The 13,581-nt window shown below is 45.2% G+C and overlaps 1 protein-coding gene across 2 annotated transcripts in view; it reads left to right on the forward strand.

Moving 5' to 3' along the window:
* Positions 1-13,581, forward strand: part of GFM2 (GTP dependent ribosome recycling factor mitochondrial 2) — a 336,627-nt gene that overhangs the window by 73,908 nt on the left and 249,138 nt on the right. The gene's annotated exons all lie outside the window — the stretch shown is intronic.

Genomic DNA, 13,581 nt, shown 5'->3' on the forward strand with positions numbered 1-13,581 from the left:
GCCCGTCCCACCACGGGGGCCGTCACTGTTCTGAGAGGGATGGCTTCTGGGTACCTTGTGGCATGGTCCACCAAGACCAGGATGAACCTGTTGCCCAGGGCTGTCTTGGGGTCCAGGGGCCCAACAATGTCAATACCCACCCGGTCAAAGGGGGTGCTGACCACTGGAAAAGGTTGGAGGGGAGCCTTCTGCTTCCTTCCGCTTTTCCCACTTGCCTGGCAAGTGCGACAAGTCTTACAATGGATGTCTACATCCCTACGCATCTGAGGCCAATAAAAATGGGTGACAAGCCTGTCATAGGTCTTGTCCTGCCCCAGATGTCCAGCTAACGGTACGTCATGAGCCAAACCCAGTAGGAAGGCTCTGAAGCGCTGGGGGACCACCAGCACACGGGCTGACCCAGGTTCAGCAGCCTTAGGCTCGCTATACAGGAGGTCGTTCTCCCAGTACACAAAATGTGACCCTGACTGATCACCTGAGGATTGGGCTGAGGCCTGCTGCCTCATGCCCACAAGAGAAGGGCACTCCTTCTGTTCCGCACAGAATTCCTCCCTGGAGGGACCACCGTCCTGCTGCCAATGGGTCAGCTCGGGCAGATCTCCCAGTTCGGCAATTTGTTCCCCTGTGGGCTCCAGGGCATCCCCCTCAGGGTCTACCTCCTCCTGGACCACGGGAACTACGGGGGCCGGTTTCCCGCGCCTCCTGCCTCTTCCCTTTACAGCTGGGTCCTGGGCCGTACTTTCAGGCTCCGGGACCCCATCAACACCCTTACTCGCTGTCATCGAACGAGTGGTTGCACACACCCACTCTGGCACACCCAACATCTTCAAGTGCGCTGCTCTCTCCACCTTAGCCCAAGGTGAGTCTTCTAAATCATTGCCCAGGAGACAATCGACAGGCATGGCGGGCCTCACAGCAACCTGAAGAGTACCTGAAACTCCCCCCCATTCAAAGGAAACCTGAGCCACCTCACACTCTTTCTGGGAGTTGTCGGCAGCTATCACGGGGTAGAATGCGTGGGGAACCACCTGCTCTCGGGACACCAAGTGACACTTGACAGCTGTCACACTCGCTCCGGTGTCTCTGAGGGCTTCCACTCTATGGCCATTAATGGTCACCCACTGCCTATATTTACTAGTGTTACTAGGCAGAGGGGGTGGAGGGACCATTTGCATGTCTCCTAGCGAGACCAGGGACATTTCTGCGGGACCCCTCCCACCATGGACAACCATCTCCTCCCCTCCCAAGGCTACACTTGCCAACTGACGAGGGGGTGCACGCGGCGGTGCATTCGAATCCTTTTTGGGACACTGGGGGTCATAAAACCTGTGTCCCACCTGCCCACAACCGTAGCAGGTTAGGGGGCCCCTATGAACAGGTTTACCCGTCGGGGCCCCTGACTTCTTCTCAGGGGGAGGCTGGGAACCCTTCCCTTGGTTCCCTTGGGGATTACTTTGGGGCCCTTTCTGAGACTCCTTCTGTTTACCCTTGTCCCCCCCACTCTTCTGCTGGGGACCCTGCCCACCTTTGGCTGAGTCTCCCACTGGACCCTTGTGGACCCTGGTACTGACCCAGCGGTCCGCCTCCTCAGCAAGTTTTCTAGGGTTAGATATCTTGCTATCAATCAGGTGCTGGCGCAGCTCTGGAAAACAGTTATTAGACAAGTGCTCCCAAGCAAACAAATCATAAAGAGCTTCATAACTTTCCACGTTGCTGCCCTTTACCCAACCATCCATGGCTCTGCAAAAATAAGACACATATTCAACCCACGTCGTACCAGGCAACTTCTTACATTCTCTAAAAGCTTGTCTGTACTGCTCGGGGGTTAAGCCATATCGCAACATTAAAGCATCTTTCATATGAGCATACGACATCCTATCCGCTACAGGCATGTCTAACAGGGTATCTCTTCCCTCCTTCACAAAGCGACCCCACAACCCCGCTCCCCAATTCTTCTCAGGGACCTGGTGGGCCAACAATGCTAACTCATATGCTTTAAACCATTGACCAATATCTTCATTCTTATTGTAATCTTTGATCACATCTTTCGGGAAGTAAAACTTACTTTCTGCAGGCTCGGATGGAATGCTGCCACCAGAGGGATTCAACTCTAACTTTTTAGCTTGGATATCCAGTTCCCTCAACCTGGCTTCACGCTCCAAAGCTAACTTCTCTCGTTCAAACTCCAACTTTTTGATCTCTAAATCAGCTTCCCTTCTACCTCTTGCATTTTCTAACTCCAACTGCCCATTTATCTTTAGCCTTGCCATCTCCATGTTGTAAGCTCGCTCTTTCGCCCTTTCTTCTCTTTCTTCAGGGGAAAGACCTTTGGAGGAAACACTGCTTCCGGGAGAGGGCATAGGTCCATTCACTGGCACCTCCTCATCCCCTTCCTCTGTGGGTACCACCACCACATCAGAGGGATTTCTGGATTCCCACCAGGCCTGCAATGCTTTATAAAAATCATCTTTTCTCGAGAGGCCGGTGGTAGGAACTTGAAACTGGTCGCAAAAGTGTTTCAGCTCATCTTTCTTGTATTTCTTTAGCTTACTCCTCTCGAACTCCTCCACAACAACGATAGCAGGGGCAGTGACTCCGTTGTCACTCATGGTTAAAACTGGCAGTGTTAAAAAAAAATCAAGCTTCAGGAAAGCGGAGAACAAAAAATAGAATCCTTCCAAATCAGATTGTGACTGCGTTATGGTCTGCTTTCACTATGTAGCGCTCACCAATCACTGTACATGGGTCATAAATGCAAAGTCCAAATCCCACCGCTGACCCACCAATGTTAGAACCGGCTGTCTCTAGTTGGCAGAGGTATGCACTTCTGACAAATAGGGACACTCCTTTTCTAGTCAGGGCAAGGGGATCACACCCTTCGATAACCCCTGCTCACCCCCTCGGTAGCTTGGCAGAGCAGTACAGGCTTATCTCAGAGGCTGTGCGTTAAGCAATTATGACCACATACAGTAACACAGTGAATACACTACAAATGGACACAACACCGTAGTATTATAAAAATAAGTATTTTTATATAAGGCTTAGCACAAGACCAAATAACGGCAAAACTGTACACAATCGGAATAAATACGTTTAGGAAGGAAAAAGGATAGTTCAAAGGTAGTTTCTTCTTTAGCACAAAAGTCTTTAGTATCAAGCAAATCTTCTTCTGGGAAACACAGTTCTTAGCAACAGGGTAACTCACACGGGAGCTACACAACGTCGAGGCAAAGATAATCCACAGGTTCGGCGTCGACCGCGAGGAGCGCTGCGTCGGGCCTGGAGTCACACGGACCCCCAACAACACAGTACCTTTAGGAAAATGAAGCACACGATGATCAGCGGCGTCGAGCACTCCGGCGTCGCGTCTTCGGTGTCGATCAGGCCTCAGCAGGCGTTGTCGATGATGCAGTTGCACAGAGTGAGCAGCGCTCATGGCGTCGAAGGGCACACGGTTGATGCGATCAGCAGCGGTGCAGACACGAGGTCCTCTGGAGCTAGAGCCGTACTCCCACTCACTGGCGTTGCTGCTGGCGTCGGTCGGGCCCAGCGTCCGGTCGTCGTGATTGCTGTTCCTTTCAGAGGTGCTGGATTCTCACTTCCAGCAAGATAGCACTTTTAGCAGATGAAGTCCTTTAGCCCTGTGACTTCAGCAGGAGACTGGCACTCTTCCAGTCCTTGGAGATTTTCTTAGCAAGCGTGCGAGTACACACACAGTTCCTCTCTCCTGGTTCCTTGGCAAAAATAAAGAAGCACTGCAGGATTCCCCCAACAACAGCACACTGGCAGAAGGGGTAGGCAGTCCTTTAGATCAGCAGGCTTCTTGTCCTTGGTTACAGGGTTCCTTGTCAGAAGTGATCTGATTTCCTAGTTCAGGGGTCCTTCTCTTATACCCCTTTTCGTCTTTGATCCCTTTGTCTATGCCGGGGATTTCCCAACATCCTGGGTCTGTGGTGGGTGGAGCTAGGCAGTAGCACCTGGCCTATTCATTGAGCCGGGCCGGGTCCTCAGACGCCCCGCAGGAGGTGGAGCCAGCATTGATACTGGCCGGAGCAGAGCTATTGCCCTCCTGGCAGGAGGTGGGGCTAGGATCGTCCATGGCAGGTACAGAGCCATCAGTCGCTTGGCAGGAGGTGGAGCCAGCATTGTATCAGGCAAGGCAGGCTATCAACAACTACTCTCCCCCTACTCTCAACTTAATGTCCCACTCATCCCACACTGACTCATCCAGACCTCTTGGAGCCACCCAGCTCCTGTCACACACACGCAAGACCAGCAGAGACCAGATATGGTTAGACAAGAAAATAGATACTTTCTAAAAGTACTATTTTCGAACCCAGAGTCCAAAAACCATCCACACCAACGGATGCGTAATTAAACCCCGAGTTCAGGGATACCAAACTCGATATTGCACCGTACTCCCCGAGCCAGCTAGGATCATAGCATTAATAATCCCGGCGGCCCATTCTAAGCAATGGAGAGCAGGCTACCTCGCAATAGTGAAGCACGAAGATGGCGGCACTTCACTATCAGGACATGCCAACTTGGTCAGGCTTGTCCTACCTTACACTTACAACGCACCCTGCCCACGGCCTACCATAGGGGTGACTAACATGAAGGTAAGGGAAGGTTGGGGCTGGCAAGTAGGTATACCTGCGCAGCCTGCGTGACAGTACAAGACTGCACGTGGGTCTCGCAATGACCGACCCGTAGACATTCTTTTACGAGGCCGCTCCTGTGGGTGGCACAACACGTGCTGCAAGCCCACGAGCGGCATTTGCATTTACAAGCCCCGGCACTCCTGGTGCACTAGACTAGGGACTGACAGTAAACCAAATAAGCCAAACATGGATACAATAGACACATCAATTTAACATCGGGAGCACTTGCGCTATGGCACTGATCAGCAGTGACACGGCGCCCAAAGCATATACCAGCAAAACATCGTAAAACAGTAGAGGCAAACAGAAAAAATGGAGGAGAGACTCAAGCCAATGATGTCAGGTCTAACAGATAGGCTTCTAAAACTATGGGAGGAAATATGTATATAAATTATCTTTTATATTTTATTATGAAGATGGAATTTTTTAAGGTTGAATATCTTATGTATCTACCTAATTAGCGGAGAGCTGGACCTTAGTAGAAAGTATATGAGGCGTCGCGATTCAAAGCTGGTGTATCGGCAAATGATATGAAGAAAATGTACACAGTATTTCAATCTATAAATAAAAAAAACAAATGATGAAGGGTAATAAAGTTAAGATAAAGTGACATCGACTAGTGGTAGGGTCTGGTAGTTGATGGAGGATTACCTTAGTGATGGATAAGCAAAGGATTCTAATGACAATAAGAACCAGATATTATCTCATGTCATGCGGACAGACTATTGTTTTCTACATAGATGGTAGAAACATGCAGGGTAAATTGTCCTATTGGAGAAAAACCTACAGTGAGCATTTTTGGAGAGATCTATTTAGTACAACTTCATAAATATACTTCTCCAATCCATATTGTACAAGGGTTTGAGGCAGCCTCCCCTAATAGCATTGACTACTCGATAGAGAAGGGGGGACATCTACAAAGACCTCACTGTGTGGATCCTATAGAGTATACTCAAAGCAATCCTGAATATATCTAAACTCTCTGTATTAGGAAGTATCCTTGAAATTAATGTCAAACGTGGTGCAAAGATAAATCAGTTGTATATAATGGAGAAAGGTGATCTGTTCTCGTCCTTTCGGAGGCTAAACGTATATGGCTAAGTGGTATTTAATACCAATGGACAAAACCGTATATTTAAAGTCCTAACTTGTTAACAGAATATGTTCGCAAGTCGACAATTGCTTTAGCAAATATTGGGGGGCAACCTGATGTAGAAGCCTGCGGCCTGTAAACTTCCTGTAAGACATAACAGGGAACTAGATTAGTGGGTCGTCGGCAGTGAAGGTTAGAGACTATCTCTATCCATACACTACATGTGAAAAGGATATAGGTGACAAATTGTTTCCTTGATAAGAAAAGCCAGTATTTCCTATGTAATATATTTTCCTTGAGCAATATTTCTTAACTCATCTACATTTGGAACTCAAACCATGATTTATTTTCCTAATTCAGTTCAATTTAATTCTTTATTCATGATTTGGAACTCAAGAGGGCCACGAAAAATTGAAGCAATACAATGCATAAAATACAGTAACATTATATCTTAAAAGTTAGGAGAATAGATAAAGATAAAGTATTGAAATACTGAACTTAAGAGCCAATTACTCCATAATAAGTATCTAAGGAGGTTCTCCACCCAACATAGCAGCAAAAATTATGTGCAAATTACTCCATAGTGAACAGCCAAAGGAGTTCTCTCCCCACACATAGCAGCAATCATAAATCCAGATTAAAATAGGAACATAAAACCATTAAAACATTCAAGGATGTTGTGGCTAAAATAGATTCAGAGAAACCTCAAATAGTAAACTTATATGTAAATTACTCCATAACTTCCAAAGAAGTTCTCCCCTGACATAGCAGCGGACATGATGATGAGAAATTTGTAAAGCGCAACAAATACCCTGGGGTGTCCAGGCGCTGCCTTTGATAAATAGAGGTCCGAGCAGACCAATGGGGTGGAATTATGCTGTAAACAGCCATGTTGTTAGGCCCTTTCTAAATTTAAGGAGGTTGGATTCTTTCTTCAATAAGGTGGGCAAGGAGTTCCATAGGCTGGCAGTTGTAGCTGAGAAACTCTTTACTCCCCCATCTAACCTTGTTAACTCTAGAGACAATTACATTTCCCAGTTTGGCAGATCTAAGGGCTCTAGTTGGAATGTATGGCTTAAGAACTTTCTTCAGTTGTGTGGGCCCCATATTTTTAAGAGATTTGAATGCAATACATAATGATTTAAATGTAATACTCTTGACCACAGGTAGCCAGTGGAGCTGGGCCAGGGCTGTGGAGACTGAGTCATATTTAGGAATGCCCAACAGTATTCTTACTGCTGCATTCTGAGCTGTTTTATTAATGCTATGCCTCGGAGCACTAGAGTAGAGGGTGTTACAATAGTCCAGTCTTGAAGAGATCAACACTGACACCACTGTCTTCCTTAAATCCAAGGGTATACCAGGAAGGATTTTCCTCAATATTTTCATGATGAAAAAGCAAGCAGAAGTGACCGAATTGATTTGTGCCTCGAAGGACAACATGGTATTAAAAATGACAACTAGGTTTTTAACCTTGTGTATTGGGTTAGGTAAGGGGCGAAGTTGAATAGGCCGCCAATTGTCTGTCCAAAAAGATGGATTGTTCCCCAGCAGCAAGACTTCAGCCTTGGAGGAGTTCAGTTTCAGACAGTTGTCTGTCATCCATCTTGCTATATGGCTCATACAGTCACAGATCCTTGATGCAGTCTGGCTGGCGGAGCTGCTCACCGAGACGACAATCTGAGTGTCGTCCACGTATAATACGATAGCAAAGCCAAACTTCTTACCAAGAGGAGTAACATAGAGGTTAAATAACGTTGGACTCAAAGAAGAGCCCTGGGGGACCCGACATGTCAACGTGAAAGGAGGTGATGCAATGTTCCCCAAAGGAACTTCCTGAGGTCACTCTGACAGAAAGGAAACTAGTAGGGACAGCGCCTTGCCCTTGATACCGATGGAACTTAACCGGTCCTGAAGCAGCCATGATCAACAGTATCAAAGGCTGCTGATAGGTCCACGAGGATCAGAGCTGCGTTCTCCCCGCTGTCTAAAATCTGTCTGAGCTCCTCCGTAGCAGTGATGAGAGTCAACTCTACTGGGTTGAGCCAGAAATCTAAACTGGGAAGAATCCAGGATGGCATTATCATTGATAAAGACTGATAATTCAGTGTTTATCACCCTTTCAATTACCTTTGCAGGAAAAGGGAGGCTTGAAATCGGTCTATAGTTGAGGGGCTCCTTAGCTTCCAAGTTATTATTATTATTATTATTACATTTCTTATATAGCGCCAGAATCGACCCCCGAAGGGGTATCTCCACGCTTGCCTTGGGAACCCGTCCTGGTTTTTCCCTGTGAGATAGCCCCTACAGGGCATCCCCAAGGCATCCCGCCGCGGGGGCCGTTGTGGAGATTAAGCAAGCTTAATGCCCAGAGTTGCAGAGTGTGAACCCATGATTAGGTCAGGCACCGAAGCGAGAATTATCGAGTCCGTGGACATTTGAGCTCAACACCTGCCGCGTCGGGAATCGAACCCTGGTCCCGGGTCTGACCTCTGCTTCAGGGTCTGCCTGCTTAACCAGTGAGCCACACTTCTCCACAAGTTAAATTTCTTTAACAAAGGAAGTATTGATGCTTTCTTCCACTCTATAGGAAAGTACACTGTGGTGAACACTGAATTAAAAATCATTGTTAATAGATGCAATGACTATAGTTTGTGGAGAAATGTGAAGAATTTTTGGAGGGCATGGGTCAGAAGGGGAGCCAGATTTCGTAGCAACAATAAGTTTATTGGTTTGTTCCCCTATTAAAGTGGTAAAAGAAGAAAAGATCTGAGGGTTTGAATCAGAAAGATCCTGCGTATTAACAGGAAAGGTTGATAGAGATTTTAAGAGTTCAGCTGATGTTTGAACTGAGTGATTGTCCTGTTGTACAAATAAGTTAACAGACTGACAGACTTTATGCTGAAAAGATTCTGCTAGTGAATTGCAGAAATCTTGGCTAATACTAATTTCTGGCTCGGTTGACAACTTTGCTAGTTTCTTTACTGTATCAAACAGGGCTTTGAGTCATCTATTGGCAACCCTAATTTCCTTAGAAAAGTATTGAGCCTTATCCCTGAGAATACGTTTTTTATAAGTTTCAAGGGGGGTCTTATAATCTGTTTGAGTGGTCAGGTTATCTTCGAGTCGCCACTTCCTCTCAAATTTGCAATATATTTGCTTCTGGGCTCTTAAGGTGTCAATAAACCAGGGTTCTGATGGTGTTCTTCTTGATCAATGACACAGTTTAGGGTATGCTAATTGTGTCAAGGCTGAGTCAAGCCAGGAGTGGTATTGAGCGATGGCTTGATCGGGATCAGTAGACAAGATAGGTAGCGTTTTTAGCAAATTCCGGTTTGGAGAGCTAGCCTCCACTTTCCTCCAAGGGCGACTGACATAGAATTCTCTGGGTGCTTTAGGAAGCTTTTTATACAGCAATTGGATGTCGAATAGGACAGCCTTATGTTCAGACCAGACCGTAGGCAGAGTTCCTGTCCAGCTTAGCGAGGGATTATCAGTGAAAATTCCATCTAAGCAGTGTCCTGCCGAGTGGGTTGAATCCAACACAAGTTGTCTCATCTCTACGCTATCCTTTTGATCCAGAAGAGCTTTTGTGTCCAGGTCAGCAATTTTTTCCAGATGGAAATTAAAGTCCCATAACACCGTAAAATTGGGGTGGTTGGCTTTATGCGCTAAGAAGGTACCTAAATTGTCTAAAAAAGTAACCTTAGATTTAGGTAGATGATAGAATACAATTCCGGTAAATGAGTGTTGACCATACAGTTCAATTTGTAAAAATCACAGTGCTTGATGTCCTTATTCACTTGAATAAAAGACGTCGCTGGATTTAAGAATAAAGGCAATGCCTCCACCTTTTTTCCCCTCCTGGTCTAGTTTATGGATTTTATACCCTAAGGGTAAGGCTAACAGTAGGTCCGGGTCCGAGGAGGCGTCTGTCCATGTCTCAGTAAGAAAGGCTATTTCAATTAGATTACCCTCCATGAATTCCCGAAATGCAACAGCGTTCTTAATTAGCGACCTCACATTGATAAGGGTGCATGATAAACCTCTATGGTGCGCCTACATTGTATTGTGGGTCTGTGTGACTATTGGAGTATGTTGAATGCTCAGCCCGCAGTTTGTGCACCGAATTCCACTTTGAGCTAAACAAGGGTCAATGGAATATCCGGGGCGTATTTTACCTGCCCACTGTAGACTGATAAGAGCGTCTTGGCTGTAGTAGATTCTAGGACTTGGACCTGAGGTAGCTGGCCCAATGCCGCCAGGATGACCTGCGCAGAGTGCGTTCCGGGCGCTGACAGGCGTGGATGGGCTAACCTTTGACGTGCCTTTGGAGTGCCAGCGGAGCGACTGCTGCGCGCTTGTGATTCGCTCATCTTAAACAGACACCAGCAGGCAGGAAAGCCTATACCGTCACCTCCCAAAAGATGGCGGTCAGCCGGAAGTGAGTCAAGCGCTAATCTAGCAGCCCCGCTCTATCCGCAACAAGCAGGAAAAACCCGGCGGCAGACCAGAGAGCCAAACCCGCAGCGAATAGACTACAGCTAACACTGCTACGGTAAGTGCAGAGATGCAGTTTAACAATGAAGAAATGGCTGTGAAAGTTTTAGTTAACAGTTAAAATATCTTAAAAATAGCATTGAGCGCGAACACAATAGGATCCCAGTGAATAGTTTCCCTCCAAAACAAATAAAATCAAAGGCTAACACAAGCGGCGCTGAGCTTACATTAAATGCAAAGTAGTCTATAATGAGTTAGCGAAAGACTTCACTACCCCTTCCTATCAACAAACCTAGATAAAGATGAAATGAATTAATGAAATCTTTCAAATAAAATTATTTTTTTTTTGTACAAATTACTTTCTTTTTTGGGTGGAAAGGGAACTCTTGTGCCACCTCTATGGAATTGACATTGTTCTGTAAAAACATTGGCTGTAGAAGGCGGCGTCACAGAGATAATGATGCAGAACAAACAAAAAGAACATGGTTAACATCCTGGATCCCCAGATCACATATGTTGCAGTCTTTCCCTGATTTCCCAGAGGAGGACCAATTTGCAGTTAGGTCATTTAACTTGAACAGATTAATTCAAAATAATGTCCTAAAATGGCAAGAACCATGGTCCAAATTCCAGTCCAGGTACTTCTGGACTACCATAGGGCGGCTTGATAAGGTAATCGCCTCCAAACGTTTCTTCATTGTACAATACATAAGAACTCTTTGGTAACTTATAATGCTACTAGTACCTTTTTAATTCATTTTTGAATTCTAGGGCAGAGAGGGAGGTTACAACCTCTTCCTGTAGATCAAAATAACTTGGTGCCAAGGTAAAATCTCTCTCTCTCTCTCTCTCTCTCTCTCTCTCTCTCTCTCTCTCTCTCTTCTCTCTCTCTCTCTCTCTCTCTCTCTCTCTCTCTCTCTCTCTCTCTCTCTCGAGAGAGAGAGAGAGAGAGAGAGAGAGAGAGAGAGAGAGAGAGAAAAAAAGAGAGAAAAAGAGAGAGAAAAAGAGTATTTGCACAGGTCTGAGCCAAATATTTTATGATTCATGAATCCCCCTGCGGAATACTTTTCACTGTTCTTCAGCTGATATTCCCATCACACTGGCTAATCTTTTCACATGAGAGCTTGTCAGACCAAATTCCAACCTAATTGCTGGGGTCAATACAGATGTATTAAAATGGCATAGTTTGCGTAGAATTTGCCGTTGTCCCATTGCGTTATAAAAGGCACGTAACCCATTTGCATGCGAGTAGGCCTTGGAGGAATAATATTCTATTTGGGCTTTATCCAATGTATTACCAGTTCGACTTTCCCTAAATAGGGATATGATTTTACGATCTCTAGTTTCTCTGGACCTATACTCCAAAAATAGTTACTGATCTTCCCAAACTTTCTGCTTTTTAAAATCAATATCTTGCTTTTCGAAACATTGATCTTCAAATAGTTTACGGCAGTATATTGTTGGAGGGACACCAACCTATTTTTCAAGCCCTTGGGTGTTAACTCCAAAATTGTAAAATCATCTCCATACATCAGACAGGGAAGGAGCCTGCTACCTATCTTCAGAACAACTCCCTAATTGGCTGCAAAACAATTTGGGAGGTCCGAAACATACAAAGAGAAAAGCAATGGAGCCAGCAGACACCCTTGTTTCAGCCCATTTATTGAATTCTTTTTTTATCATTCTTTTTATTAAACATCATCAACATATAGGCGAAATGATGTCACAAATAGATCACATACATTGCTCACATCTGAAATAGTTCACTGAAGTTACTGCATACAATACTAATTAATCAACACTTGGGGGGGGGGGGGGAGGGGCGGGGGGTGTAGGGAATCCGTCATCTCCTTGTGGTATCGGCGGGTGCAGATGTCTCCCCTGTATCAGCCCATTTTCTGTTGGAATTACAGAGGATATTCCTCAGTCACCCCCTAATAACAGTTGACACCAAGTAGAGGAGTGCCGGGTGAATATTAATGAGTGAAGGGTGTCTTTAGTTTTTCCCAAAGTGATGGCCGGTCTACCCTATCAAAGGGTGTTAAAAAAATCTGTGAATGCCATATTGATATTATCCCTTCAAATTAAGGTGTACTTTTCAGCTATGGGCTTCAGCCTACATATATTGTCTAATGTGGAGTGTTTTTTCCTGAAGCTTCTTGTTCTATATGGAGGATTTTCTTTTTCACCACCAATTTGGTAAGGTGCTCCAGAATGCTCCTAGCAAATACTTTCCCAACCATGTCTAGTAAAGCTATTGGGCGATAATTTCCAAGGTCTTGGAGCATGATAATCCCTTTTTGTGAAGCGGGATTATCATGCTCCAAGACCAGAAAGGGGAAAAAATCCCTTGCTGGTAACCATTAGCAAAAAGAGGCGTGAGATAGGAAGTCCACAGCAAGGGCTCCTTTTTAATTACTGTCATGGGGATTTCGTCTGGGCCCATTGCCCCTGTGGATCTCTTTCTCTTGATAATTCCCATGATCTCGCTCATAGAGGGAGCATAACATACTGAGGGAGAAGAGGTAGCTATTGTAAAAGGAGGAGGCAGCCAGACAGAATCAGTGTTTCCAGAATAAAGTTCTTAAAGATATGTTCTCCATCCTGCTTCTTTTATGGGAACACGGAAGAGACTTTGGTCAGGAACCACAACTGTCCGCGATCATTTCCCAGTATCTTTTGGCATCTTTGCAGGAAGCTGACTCCTTTAACTGAACCCAATTATGGTCTTCTTCTCTTTTCTTAGGTTGCGTTTTTTCCTACATCTTCTCCTCTCAAAGAATTTAATAAATGTGCTTAGTTTTGCAAGAAAAGCAGGCACTAGATTATTTATTTCTCGGTTTAGGCCTATGACCGGATCCGGATATGGTCTCCGCTGAAGGTATGATTGGTTTATTTTACAAACAGAGACCAGGGTTTTTGCACAGATTCCATACATTTTCTAGCGAAGAAAGCTGCTGACTTCCTACTAATGCTGTCCGTGAATATATTAGTTTTACAGATGCTTTGAATGGCACAACAGACCAATGTATGAAGAGGGCTGGCTGAAAGCCCTTAAAGGAAATATATTGTGTAAATAATTTTAGTGCAGCCAAAAAGTCTAAGGTCTTGACTAACACAAGACCTGAGAAGTGGGTTTCAGTGTGACAGCAGCGTTTAGTTCAACATCAACTCGTGCTCGTTAACCATTATTTTCAAATACAAATCTACATTAGAAGCCTCCTTTAAACCACAAATAAAATAATGATGTTCTGGTGTAAGGCACTATTATCTTCAGTGTGCTGAAAGCTAATATTTTGATTCAAATTGTGATTTTGTTTTTTCTCT

Source organism: Lissotriton vulgaris, chromosome 3_1 (assembly GCF_964263255.1).
Source record: "Lissotriton vulgaris chromosome 3_1, aLisVul1.2, whole genome shotgun sequence".
NCBI classification, from domain to species: Eukaryota; Metazoa; Chordata; class Amphibia; order Caudata; family Salamandridae; genus Lissotriton; species Lissotriton vulgaris.